At 40.3% G+C, this 14,246-nt stretch overlaps 1 protein-coding gene across 2 annotated transcripts in view; it reads left to right on the top strand.

Annotated features, from left to right (window-relative positions):
* The first annotated feature begins 12,259 nt into the window (after nucleotides 1–12,259).
* Nucleotides 12,260–14,246, top strand: part of MIF4GD (MIF4G domain containing) — an 18,043-nt gene continuing 16,056 nt past the window's right edge. Inside the window, exon 1 of one of the 2 annotated variants that reach the window (XM_053708939.1) lies at nucleotides 12,260–12,412. The gene's annotated coding sequence lies outside the window, so the exon portion shown is untranslated. The remainder of the gene's footprint in view (nucleotides 12,413–14,246) is intronic. The other variant, XM_053708943.1, reaches the window with a different exon arrangement.

Raw genomic sequence — 14,246 nt, 5'->3', positions numbered from 1 at the left:
ATAAAAATAAATCCTAAAATAGCTACAATGTAACTAATAGTTATATTGTAGCTATCTTAGGGTTTATTTTACAGGTAAGTATTTAGTTTTAAATAGGAATAATTTAGTTAATAATAGTAATTTTATTTAGATTTATTTAAATTATATTTAAGTTAGGGGGGTGTTAGGGTTAGGGTTATTCTTAGGTTTAGGGGTTAATAAAATTTAATATAGTGGCAGCGGTGTAGGGGGAGCAGATTAGGGGTTAATAAATGTAATGTAGGTGGCGGCGGTGTAGAGGGGGGCAGATTAGGGGTTAATAAATGTAATGCAGGTGGCGGTGGGCTCCAGGAGCGGCGTTTTAGGGGTTAAACATTTTATTTAGTTGCGGCGGGCTTCGGGAGCGGCAGGATAGGGGTTAATAAGTTTATGTAGGTGGTGGCGGTTTAGGGGGCGGCAGATTAGGGGTTAATATTTATAATGTAGGTAGCGGTGGGGTCCGGGAGCGGTGGTTTAGGGGTTAATAACTTTATTTAGTTGCGGGGGGCTCCGGGGGTGGCGGTATAGGGGGTAAAACAGTATAGTATAGTGTGGGTGCTTAGTGACAGTTTATCAATAAAGCTGGGAAAAAGCCGAAGAGCAGCGAGATCGATGACTGTTAGTTAACAGTCTGCTGCTCATCGCCCCGTACTTGGTGCGCAGCTTTTTGACAGCTTTCTTGATAATTTTGGAGAGCGTATTCAGGTCCGCGGCAGCGATGTTAGGCGAACTTAGGTGAGCGTATTGGGACCGTCGAATGCAGGTAAGTAGACAGCTTGATAAATAGTGGCCTATGTGTTTAAATCCCACAAAGAAATGAAGTGCATTGGGCAAGTCTCACTCAGAGTTTGCAAGAATTGCAGCCCTAAAACAGAACACGGCTGGTGTTTGCTGGGTCGTGCGATTGCTGCGCCTGATTGGCTGACAGGCTACTCAGGAGCTGTAATGCTTGCAGCTCATGGACAGAACTTAAAGGGATAGAAAGATAAAAATTGAAACATATATGGGTGCATCTCAATTTAAATAGAAGCATTTTTGCATTATACTTTCATTAGCAAAAGTGTTTCCATTAAAACGTATTACTGGTTTTCAACAGCATACACACATATGCTGTGAGGGAAATGCACCAGTATTTAAACACCACACATTCTCAGAGAGTCAGCAGTGGCTTATATGATACAAATTAAAGGGACATGAAACCCAACATATTTCTTCCATGATTCAGACAGAGCATACAATTTTAAACAACTTTCCAATGTACTTATATTATCTAATTTGCTTCCTTCTCTTGGTATTCTTTATTGAAGGAGTAGCAATTCACTACTAGAAGCTAGCTGAACACATTAGTAAGCCAATGACAAGAACCATATTGTGTGTGATTTTGAGTTTTAGAGACTATTTGTTATTATGTTTTGTACTCACAGTAGAGTCAGTTTGATAAGGACCTGACAGCAGGGGTATCTACCTCCTCCCTCACAGGGGCGCACTCTCTTTGTCCTCTTTCTCATTTCTCACTCAGCCTATGCTGCAGCCGATGTTGCCTGCTGATGATTCCCCCCCCCCAAGAGACTTATCTCCGCCGCCAAACAGCAGGAGAGAGGGTGACAGACACGCAATACGCTAAAAGTAAAGACAGACTTGTTGTGATAATGCCTTCCTGCTCGATGACGTCACTGCAACTAAAGGTATTCCTTAAAGAAACACTGTTTCCGGATTCGGGCCACGTTGGATCATGGTACTTGTAGTTTCAGGGAGATTGCATTTCATTTGTGGGCGTCAGGGAGCTGCTATTACAATGAGGGAGACTCCCTGAATTTCAGGGAGAGTTGGGATGTCTATATTTCTATCCCTTTAACCTGTGTTTTTAACCTATTTGCTTAACAGTTTATCTAGGTACAGTAATGCAAAAATTACATACTCTGACAAAAAAGAGCATCCATGACCCTTTAAGAAGCTTTATGTCCGAAACAAGAGACTTCAGACTAAATCTACCCACTCAGGTATATGCCCAAACATAAAACCGCTGAGCAGAGGCATTTTCTGAGCAACATTTATTAACACATCAGCCCTCAGATCATATATATCCCTACCAGCTGTTACCTCAAATCTCCTGCTGCTGTTCTTGCTGTGGGTCTCGTGACACAGAGCCATGTGCAGGAACGGAACAGTGTTTGGCTGCAGCGCTCACATGGCAGCCAGGCTTTTACTAGCGATGGACAAATGTTTTTTTTTTTTATATTCAAACTGAAGAACAAATGTTATTTTGACATTAATTTCTACCACAGAATGTTTCAAGTGTTACAATTCCCTGTTTTGAACATAATATGCACTTTATAAAAATAAATAAATCAAAACAGTGAAATGTAGCACCTATATGTTGATTCTCATGGACTACACTTTTGATAAAACTGAATAATTGCAGATTGTGACTACATAATGTAATTTAAAGAGTGATTTCCTGATGGTCTATTATCAGGATAGACTCAGACAGGCCCATTTATCAAGCTCCGTATGGAGCTTGAAGGGCCGTGTTTCTGGCGAGTCTTCAGACTCGCCAGAAACACAAGTTATGAAGCAGCGGTCTAAAGACCGCTGCTTCATAACCCTGTCCGCCTGCTCTGAGCAGGCGGACAGGAACCGCCGGAAATCAACCCGATCGAATACGATCGGGTTGATTGACAGCTCCCTGCTGGCGGCCGATTGGCCGCGAGTCAGCAGGGGGCGGCGTTGCACCAGCAGCTCTTGTGAGCTGCTGGTGCAATGTTAAATGTGGAGAGCGTATTGCTCTCCGCATTTAGCGAGGTCTTGCGGACCTGATCCGCAGTGTCGGATCAGGTCCGCAAGCCCTTTGATAAATGGGCCCCAGACAATTCTGGGTTTTCTTTCTGTAATAAAGAAAATATGTATGAAGCTGCAGTTGTATGAGCTAACCTACAAGCACACATTTAAAGGGACACTAAACACTAAATACATTTCATGCACCTCCCTCATAGGGTTGCCACCTTGGCCATGTTTTCCTGGACACTTATGAGTTACACATGCTGCAGGGTTTGCAGAGGGGAACATAAATAGCACCCCTGGACAGCACTATTCATGTTTCTCCCTGCACACCCTGCAGCATGTATAACTCATATGTGTCCAGGAAAATATGGCTGAGGTGGAAACGCTACTCCCTCGAATCATGAGTGCGGCCATTTTGTAACCTAGGTTACATTGCAGGTATCTGAAGGAGAGTTGCGGCACATGTGCAAACAGGGTAGCACTAGAATGTAGTGCAAGCTAGATTTCAACATGGCAGCACCCGTGACTAGAGGGGGGTGGGGAATAACCTCAATACTTTGCTTATAGAATGTGTTTAGTGTTCAATGTCCCTTTAAGATGCAGTTCTTGCTTCTTTTTCTCCCTCTACACCAGAGGTTGCAGAGATAAATCACCTGAACTCGCTCATTACATGTGATTGAAAGACTCTGCTTTTGCACGATTGGTTGAGTGAGAACACGAGCGTATCTGTATCTAAGCTTCTGCAGACTGCATACTTATCTCAGATCTTTTGACAGACTTGCATTTTAGGCATTTAGTGCTGACTCTTAAAGGGACACTGTACCCAAAAAAATTCTTTCGTGATTCAGATTGAGCATGAAATTTTAAGCAACTTTCTAATTTACTCCTATTATCAAATTTTCTTCATTCTCTTGGTATCTTTATTTGAAATGCAAGAATGTAAGTTTAGATGCCGGCCCATTTTTGGTGAACAACCTGGGTTGTCCTTGCTGATTGGTGGATAAATTCATCCACCAATAAAAAAGTGCTGTCCAGAGTACTGAAACCAAAAAAAAGCTTAGATGCCTTCTTTTTTAAATAATGATAGCAAGAGAACGAAGAAAAATTGATAATAGGAGTAAATTAGAAAGTTGCTTAAAATCGCATGCTCTTTCTGAATTACAAAAGAAAAATTTTGGGTTCAGTGTCCCTTTAACCCCTTAACGACCGACGACGTATGCCATACGTCCTAAAAAAAAAGCACTTAACGACCGAGGACGTATGGCATACGTCGTCGGTTAAACAGAGCACTGGAAGCGATCGAAATCGCTTCCAGCTGCTCTAACAGTATTGCAGGCTTGCCTTGAGGTCTAGGCATCCTGCAATACTGTTCCTGAGTGCCGGGACCGGATTGATCACTCCCCCACGAGTGATCACTTCCGGTTTCGCTCCACGTGGAGCCCGGCAGTGTTTCAGAGCATCGGAAGCGATCGGACACGCTTCCGATGCTCTGCTTGTGTGCTAAGTGCCTCGGTGGGTCAAGGCACTTAGTTAGTTATAAAATAAAAGTAAAAATGTTTAAAAAAAAAAAAACGTATAAAATAAAAAAAAGCCTAAAATAGCCCCCCCTCCCCCTTCACTAGGCATCCAAGATGGCGATGCCCAGTGCATCATGGGGCCTCTGGGGGTGTCCCTAGCCTGCCTCATCATAGGGGCAAGCTAGGGTCACCCAATCTGAGCCTCCCACCCAAAAAAAAATAATAATAATAAAATACCCCATTTGTCTGATCATGTCAATATTTGTAAATATTGACTATGATCAGTGTGGATCTCCCTCCCTCTCCTCACTTGCCATTTTGTTGGAGAGAGAGAGAGACCTGTATTTAGCAGAGAGAGAGATTTATTTCTTTTATTTGTTAAAAAATATAGAACCAAAGGCTCTTTTCAGAGCCATTAACCCCTAGCTTGCCAGTGATCACTATATATCACTGGCAGTAGCATAGGTGCACTTTTTTTTGCTGCATTTTGCTGTCTGTTCATTTTTTTAGGGGTTAATTTTGTTGTTGTAATTTTTTAAAAACCCAAAGGCTCTTTTCAGAAACATTTAGTTAATTTAATTTAATTTTCAGAGCCATTAACCCCTAGCTTGCCAGTGATCACTATATATCACTGGCAGTAGCATAGGTGCACTTTTTTTTGCTGCATTTTGCTGTCTGTGCATTTTTTTAGGGGTTAATTTTGTTGTTGTAATTTTTTAAAAACCCAAAGGCTCTTTTCAGAAACATTTAGTTAATTTAATTTTCAGAGCCATTAACCCCTAGCTTGCCAGTGATCGCTATAAATCACTTGCAGTTGCATAGCTGTACTTTTTTGCTGTCTGTGCATTTTTTTAGGGGTTAATTTTGTTGTAATTTTTTAAAAACCCAAAGGCTCTTTTCAGAAACATTTAGTTAATTTAATTTAATTTTCAGAGCCATTAACCCCCAGCTTGCCAGTGATCGCTATAAATCACTGGCAGTTGCATGGCTGTACTTTTTTGCTGTCTGTGCATTTTTTTAGGTTTTAATTTTGTTGTTGTAATTTTTTAAAAACCCAAAGGCTCTTTTCAGAAACATTTAGTTAATTTAATTTAATTTTCAGAGCCATTAACCCCTAGCTTGCCAGTGATCGCTATAAATCACTGGCAGTAGCATAGCTGTACTTTTTTGCTAGTTAATTTAATTTTTTTTAGTAATTGTTTTCTGTGACAGATACAAAAATGTCACAGAAAAGATATAGTGCTGAGGAGGCGTATGCCATCCTTGCGTCAGAGTCAGATGCCTCTATTTCTGACTCAGACCCCAATTTTGACCCTGACATGTGCTCAGATACATCACTAGATGCAGTCTCAACTGATAGTGATGTATCTGTGGCTGCTAGCCCCCCTGCCAGCCCCCCTGCTACCCCCCCCTGCCAACCCCCCTGCTAGCCCCCCTGCCAGAAGGAGGCGTGTTGCTGCCATTGCTGCTGAAGAGTGGGTAACGCCTCATCTCCAGAGGCCAGATATCCCACCCTTCACAGCAAATGCTGGCATAAATATAGATGTGGCAGGTTTTAGCCCCCAGCAGTTTCTGGAAGTGTTTCTGGGCGATGATATATTGGGGAACATTGTCGCCCAAACTAATTTATATGCCCATCAGTTCCGTGCTGCAAAGCCTGGAACATATTTGGCAAAGCAGCAATGGGCCCCCATCAATGTGCCAGAATTCAAAAAATTCTGGGCATTGACTATGCTGATGGGCATCATAAAGAAACCCTCCATTCGCTCCTACTGGAGTAGTAGCCCCATCTGCTCTACCCCCATTTTCTCCCAGACTATGTCGAGGAAGAGGTATGAAATGATTCTGCATTTCATGCACTTCAGCGACAACAGCCTGTGCCCCCCTAGGGAGCATCCCCAATTTGACAGGCTGTATAAAATCCGCCCCCTGATAACCCACTTTTCTGCCAGGTTTGCAGAGGCTTATACACCTGGAAGGAATATATGCGTTGATGAATCCCTAATGAAGTATAAGGGAAGGCTGGGATTCAAGCAGTATATTCCTTCCAAACGCTCCAGATATGGGGTAAAGGTGTATAAGCTCTGTGACAGCGAGACTGGGTATACTTAGGCCTTCCGGGTGTATGAGGGAAAGGATAGCCACCTTGACCCTCCAGGTTGCCCAGAACATATGGGAACCACTGGCAAGATTGTCTGGGACCTGATATTACCCCTAATGAACAAAGGGTATCACTTGTACTTAGACAATTTTTATACAAGTGTCCTTTTGTTCAAGCTACTGTATTGCTTTGATACAGTAGCTTGCGGTACAATTAAAAAGAACCGCGCAGATTTCCCAGGACAATTTGTACGCACCCGGCTACGAAGGGGGGAGACCTCAGCTCTGCGCCAAGAGGAGCTGTTGGCACTTAAGTACAGAGACAAGAAGGATGTATACCTTCTTACCACCATCCACACAGAGAGGACGGTGGCGGTTTCTGTACGTGGCAGAGCTGAGATCATAAGGAAGCCAGTGTGCATCAAGTCTTATAACCGGCATATGGGTGGGGTTGATCTGGCTGATCAGCTGCTGCAGCCCTACCTAATTATGCGGAAGACAAGGGCCTGGTACAAAAAGGTTGCAATTTACCTAATGCAGATTGCAACCCACAACACTTTTTTGTTGTTCAAAAAAGCAAACCCCAGAGTTAAAAAAACTTTTTTACAGTTTCAGCTCCAGATTATTACTGGGATTTTGTACCATGATGCACCTGCTCCCAGGGCGGTGATGGGAGAGAGCAGAGTTGGGGCTACTCATTTTATTTTTAAAATCCCCCCTACTGCCGCAAAGAAGAAACCACAAAAAAAATGCAGAGTCTGTACGAAGAGGGGGAAGAGAAGGGACACCATATATCACATTCCTGATTGCCCTGGACAGCCTGCACTCTGCATTGGGGACTGCTTCAAGCGGTACCATACAATGGTCAATTTTTAAAAAAATAAATACATTTGGTGTTATATATATAAATATTTTTTTTTTTGTTATGTTTACTGTTAGATGGGTTTTTTTTTTTTACTTTTATTGTGCCAGATTTTTACATTTCACTACTCTATTTTTTTCTAAAATTGGGCCTGTTATTTTTTTTTAACCAAAACCCCTGTCAAACCTATGCATGGGGGACATAGGTGTTCTCAGGGTGCCTTGCAAAAAACAACCTGAAGTATGTTTTTGTAATAACTTACAACAGTCTCTCCTAAATCATAGTCAAAAAGCAATGTGTCTGTAAAAATGAAAATTGAAAAATAACCACCATACACTTTCTCCAATTTTTTGGGCTAAAACGGTTGCTTCAAAGGCATCAAAGCACACCATATACAATACCTTGGGGTGTCAACATTTAAAAAATATACACTTTCATGGCAATAAATAAAAGTGGGGTATGCAATAGGCCACAAACTAAAGATAGGCCTATCAGAAGAAATACTCTCATTGTTAATAACTAAAATCACAAGTCATAAAATTGTAACATAACCTTCCCAAAATCCTGGCAAACCTATGCATGGGGGGCATAGGTGTACTCAGGGTGCCTTGCAGAAAACAACCTGAAGTATTCTTTTGCAATAACTTACAACAGTCTCTCCTAAATCATAGTCAAAAAGCAATGTGTCTGTAAAAATGAAAATTGAAAAATAACCACCATACACTTTCTCCAATTTTTTGGGCTAAAACGGTTGCTTCAAAGGCATCAAAGCACACCATATACAATACCTTGGGGTGTCAACTTTTCAAATATATGCACATTCATGGAAATCAAATAAATTGGGGTATGTTAAAAGACCCCCCCCAAAAAAAAAGACGATAGGCAAAGAAAATTTGTTAAATGTGAAAAAAAAATCACAAACGCATGTCAGACATTTGGCATTGCACCCCCCAAACAAGCCACCAAACCTATGCATAGGTGGTATCACTGAACTCAGGAGATGTTGGTGACCACATATTGGTGTCTTCTTTGGTAGTAACACATAACAGGAGCTGTGAATCCATGTCTAAAGTACAATGTATGTGAACAATAACACAAAAATATGAATGCCCAATAGTTTGACAAAGACTAGTGGTTAAATTAGTGCATGGAAAGTGTTAAAATACCTGCATTTGAAATACCCTAGGAAGTCTACTTTTCAAAAATATATGGTTTGATTGAGGTAAATTACATTGGCCGGCTTCAGAAATGTCTTAAATAGGACATGGGTGCATGGGATGTGAAAATTCAAAGTGGAAAAAATGGAATGGGCTTCCTAAAAATAAGGCCTTTTAGCCCCCAGAGAACCCAACACACCTATACATGGGTGGTATCACTGTACTCAGGAGAGGTTGTTGAACACATATTGAGGTGTTTTTTGGCAGTAACACATAACAGGAACTGAAAATCCATGCCTAAAGTACAATGTGTGTGAAAAATAACACAAAAAAATGACTACCCAAAAGTTTGACAAAGACTGGTGGTTGAATTAGTGCATGGAAAGTGTTAAAATATCAGCATTTGAAAAACCCTAGGGTGTCTACTTTTCAAAAATATATGGTTTGATGGGGGTAAATTCCATTGGCCAGCTTCAGAAATGTCCCAAATAGGACATGGGTGCATGATGACCGATGTGAAAATTCCAAGTTGAAAAACTGGAATGCGCTACCTAAAAATAAGGCCATTTAGCCCCCAGAGAACCCGACACACCTATACATAGTTGGTATCACTGTACTCAGGAGATGTTGTTGAACACATATTGAGGTGGTTTTTGGCAGTAACACATAACAGGAACTGAAAATCAATGCCTAAAGTACAATGTGTGTGAAAAATAACACAAAAAAATGACTACCCAAAAGTTTGACAAAGACTGGTGGTTGAATTAGTGCATGGAAAGTGTTAAAATATCAGCATTTGAAAAACCCTAGGGTGTCTACTTTTCAAAAATATATGGTTTGATGGGGGTAAATTCCATTGGCCAGCTTCAGAAATGTCCCAAATAGGACATGGGTGCATGATGACCGATGTGAAAATTCCAAGTTGAAAAACTGGAATGCGCTACCTAAAAATAAGGCCATTTAGCCCCCAAAGAACCCGACACACCTATACATGGGTGGTATCACTGTACTCAGGAGATGTTGTTGAACACATATTGAGGTGGTTTTTGGCAGTAACACATAACAGGAACTGAAAATACATGCCTAAAGTACAATGTGTGTGAAAAATAACACAAAAAAATGACTACACAAAAGTTTGACAAAGACTAGTGGTTGAATTAGTGCATGGAAAGTGTTAAAATACCAGCATTTGAAATACCCTAGGGTGTCTACTTTTCAAAAATATATGGTTTGATGGGGGTAAATTCCATTGGCCAGCTTCAGAAATGTCCCAAATAGGACATGGGTGCATGATGACCGATGTGAAAATTCCAAGTTGAAAAACTGGAATGCGCTACCTAAAAATAAGGCCATTTAGCCCCCAGAGAACCCGACAAACCTATACATAGGTGGTATCACTGTACTCGGGAGATGTTGTTGAACACATATTGAGGTGGTTTTTGGCAGTAACACATAACAGGAACTGAAAATACATGCCTAAAGTACAATGTGTGTGAAAAATAACACAAAAAAATGACTACCCAAAAGTTTGACAAAGACTGGTGGTTGAATTAGTGCATGGAAAGTGTTAAAATACCAGCATTTGAAATACCCTAGGGTGTCTACTTCTCAAAAATATATGGTTTGATGGGGGTAAACTCCATTGGCCAGCTTCAGAAATGTCCCAAATAGGACATGGGTGCATGATGACCAATGTGAAAATTCCAAGTTGAAAAACTGGAATGTGCTACCTAAAAATAAGGCCATTTAGCCCCCAGAGAACCCGACACACCTATACATAGGTGGTATCACTGTACTCAGGAGATATTGTTGAACACATATTGAGGTGGTTTTTGGCAGTAACACATAACAGGAACTGAAAATACATGCCTAAAGTACAATGTGTGTGAAAAATAACACAAAAAAATGACTACCCAAAAGTTTGACAAAGACTAGTGGTTGAATTAGTGCATGGAAAGTGTTAAAATACCAGCATTTGAAATACCCTAGGGTGTCTACTTTTCAAAAATATATGGTTTGATGGGGGTAAATTCCATTGGCCAGCTTCAGAAATGTCCCAAATAGGACATGGGTGCATGATGACCGATGTGAAAATTCCAAGTTGAAAAACTGGAATCGCTCTCTAAAAATAAGGGCTTTTAGCCCACAGACAACCCGACACACCTATACATGGGTGGTATCACTGTACCCAGGAGATGCTACTGAAAACATATTAGGGTGTTATTTGGCAGTAACCCTTATCATTTTATCAGTAAATGTATTCTTAAATTGCTATTTGTCAAAAAGTCAAATTATTTCCCCCCCCCCAAACTTTGGCATAGATTGGTGGTAAAATGGTTGCATGAAAAAAGTCAAAATACCCCAAGTTTAATACCTTAGGTTGTCTTCTTTTAAAAAATATATACATTTGAAGGGTTATTCAGGGATTCCTGACAGATATTGGTGTTACAATGTAACTATCGCTAATTTTGAAAAAACATGGTTTTGAAATAGCAAAGTGCTACTTGTACTTATTGCCCTATAACTTGCAAAAAAAGCAAAGAACATGTAAACATTGGGTATTTCTAAACTCAAGACAAAATTTAGAAACTGTTTAGCAATGGTATTTTATGGTGGTTGTAGATGTGTTAGAGATTTTGGGGCTCAAAGTTAGAAAAAGTGTGTTTTTTTCATTTTTTCCTAATAAATTTTTTTTATAGTAAATTATAAGATATGATGAAAATAATGGTATCTTTAGAAAGTCCATTTAATGGCGAGAAAAACGGTATATAATATGTGTGGGTACAGTAAATGAGTAAGAGGAAAATAACAGTTAAACACAAACATCGCAGAAATGCAAAAATAGCCTTGGTCCCAGATGGTCAACAAATTGAAAAGTGGCCTGGTCACTAAGGGGTTAAATAACTTCATGTGCTATATAAAACACATGAACTAACGCCCTCTAGCTGTGAAAAACTGTCAAATGCATTTAAATGAGAGGCGGCCTTCAAGGTCTTAGAAATTAAGAAATTAGCATTTGAGACTACCTAGGTTTAGCTTTCAACTAAGAATAACAAGAGAACAAAGCACATTTTATGATAAAAGTACATTAGAAAGTTGTTTAAAATTACAGGACCTATCTGAATCATGATAGTTTAATTTGGACTTTACTATCCCTTTTAACTGAGGATATGAGACCGTGCAGAGATTAAAGGGACATACAACTCCTATGTTTAAGAAACTTTTTAAAAACATTAAAAGGACACAGAAGTTCTATTTTTATTTAAGTTTAATCAGGTGATACAGCCAATCAGAGATGCAATATGAGCATGTCCGCAGGTACTTTTAGCTTTGGGAAGAAGGAGAGATTAAAGCTCTGTGTGCAGGGCCTATACTGTTTCACTGTATGGCAATTAGTGTCCTTGAGCTCACTCACACAGTGTACAGAATGGCTTGAGTGATGTGGCCTCTGCTTGGCTGTGTCACCTGCAACCCAATGATGTAGAATATAATTATTTTCACTGTTTGTTGCAAACAGTTTGTACAATGTACAGTTTGCACAATGCAATAAATCATTAAAAAGGCTATATGTATAGAATATTTTCACTACAATGGTGTTATATAACCATTTATTAATCACATGTACCCCCTGTAGACACTTACAATCCCAGAATAGCATTTCAAATAAAGTTAGGACAACAAAACGGATATTTCCATGCCTATTTATGTTTCCCATGTCACATAGAAAAGTGAGAACAGAGATTTATTTATTTGTCGCTAGGTGTCGCTATAAAACTATCAGTTTCGTGCGCTGGGCGTCTATGGCTTCACTTCGTGTTGTATGTTCATTTGAACGATAGTTGTCGCTGTAACGTTGTGTCTTTGCGGCCTGTTCCTTTTGGAGCCGGGGCCTGGGCTGGGATTTCCCCCCCTATAAGAACCTGCTACTTGCCGACTGGAATGAAGCAGAGCTGAGTTACTACTATAACCCGGAACAGGTAATATAGGGAACTCGTTGCTATAATCACTGTGTATTACTGCGTTTACTCCTTGGCTTTGTTACTTTGGCTGCAACAATTTTCCTCAAGTGGCAGCCAAAGGGTTAATATGATTGGAGAAACTAAAGCAGTTTGCATCGTGACTGGGCTCTGTGTTATGGGGAGTTGTGTGAGGGGCGGTACTGGCTTGTTTTCCTCACAATGGGGATCTATAGCAACCTTATAGTATTGTTGTAAAATATTTGGTTGCTATAAGAATATGTTTATGATACTGTATATAGCTCCTTGGGCTGAATGCAGTATATATAATGTGCTATAAAACGCAATAGTGATGTTCTAAATTACTAGATCATTGTATAATCACACAATGTGCCTCCCACCCCCTGGTTAAACACAACTAAGTCGGTAGTTTAGTGACAAGGAAGTTGGTTTCTTATTCGTGAAATTATGTTTCTTATTCATGGAAGTTGATTTCTTATTCAAATTTATTTTGTCAGACTGCTTTAAATTGACTTTAAAATACAAATATAGGTTTTATTTAAATAACAATAGGATTCATATAATGTAGTTAGACAGAGGTGGAATCCCTTTATACAACAATTGGATACACAAACTGGAAAGAAGGGCATACCTTGGCACCAATACAAATATTACAAGTTTGAATAAATACACACAGAGAGAAGCACACTCACAGGAACGAATATCCAGCTCAATACCATTGTTAGCCTGTTCTATGGCGATTTACCACCTGGGTGCAGCTTTTTAGCCCAGTAATGCTTTTCACAGAGTAGAACTTTCCTGTAGTATATCAGTCTGATCCCGCCTATTACGGTCAGTCCAGCGCCGAAATACCAGGCAATTCCTCTCTGAACAAGGAACACAGCAACCCCAGACGATCGTTTCGGCCTTCCTTGGTCCTCGTCAGTGAGGTGTAGCCATATTCCTCACTGACGAGGCCCAATGAAGGCCGAAACGATCGTCTGGGGTTGCTGTGTTCCTTGTTCAGAGAGGAATTGCCTGGTATTTCGGCGCTGGACTGACCGTAATAGGCGGGATCAGACTGATATACTACAGGAAAGTCCTTCTCTGTGAAAAGCATTACTGGGCTAAAAGAAGCTGCACCCAGGTGTTATATCACCATAGAACAGGCTAACAATAGTATTGAGCCAGTTGTTCGTTCCTGTGAGTGTGCTCTCTGTGTGTATTAAGTTTGAATAAGTAACTGAAATTTCAAAGGGTTAATGACCATTGGGCCACTGATTTCACTATGAATATATACAGGGTAGATCACCTCCCATGTCATGCAATTGTTTTTAGCCTGGCCCAATGGTGTTTTGGGCACATAAATTAATGCCAACACTGGCATAGGTGCTGTAATTGCCATTATTGAATAAGTACTTGATATTTTCAAAGGGTTAATGACCATTGGGCCACTGATTTTACTGTTAATATATGTAGGGTAGATCCCCCTCCATGACATGCAGTTGTTTTTAGCCTGGCCCAATGGTCATTAACTCTTGGAAAATATTTGTTACTTATTAAAAAATTAGAATTACAGCACATATGCCAGGGTTGGCATCAATCTCTGCGCCAAAAACACTATTGGGCCAGGCTAAAAACAACTGCATGTCATGGATGGGGATCTACCCTACATGTATTACCAGTAAAATCAGTGGCCCAATGGTCATTAACCCTTTGAAAATATCAGTTACTTATTCAATAATGTGAATTACAGCACCTATGCCAGTGTTGCCATCAATGTCTGTGCCTAAAACACAATTGAGCCAGGCTAAAAACAACTGCATGCCATGGATGGGGATCTACCCTATATATA

This window comes from Bombina bombina, chromosome 1 (genome assembly GCF_027579735.1).
Source record: "Bombina bombina isolate aBomBom1 chromosome 1, aBomBom1.pri, whole genome shotgun sequence".
NCBI classification, from domain to species: Eukaryota; Metazoa; Chordata; class Amphibia; order Anura; family Bombinatoridae; genus Bombina; species Bombina bombina.
This window is presented reverse-complemented; position numbering and strand designations above follow the sequence as displayed.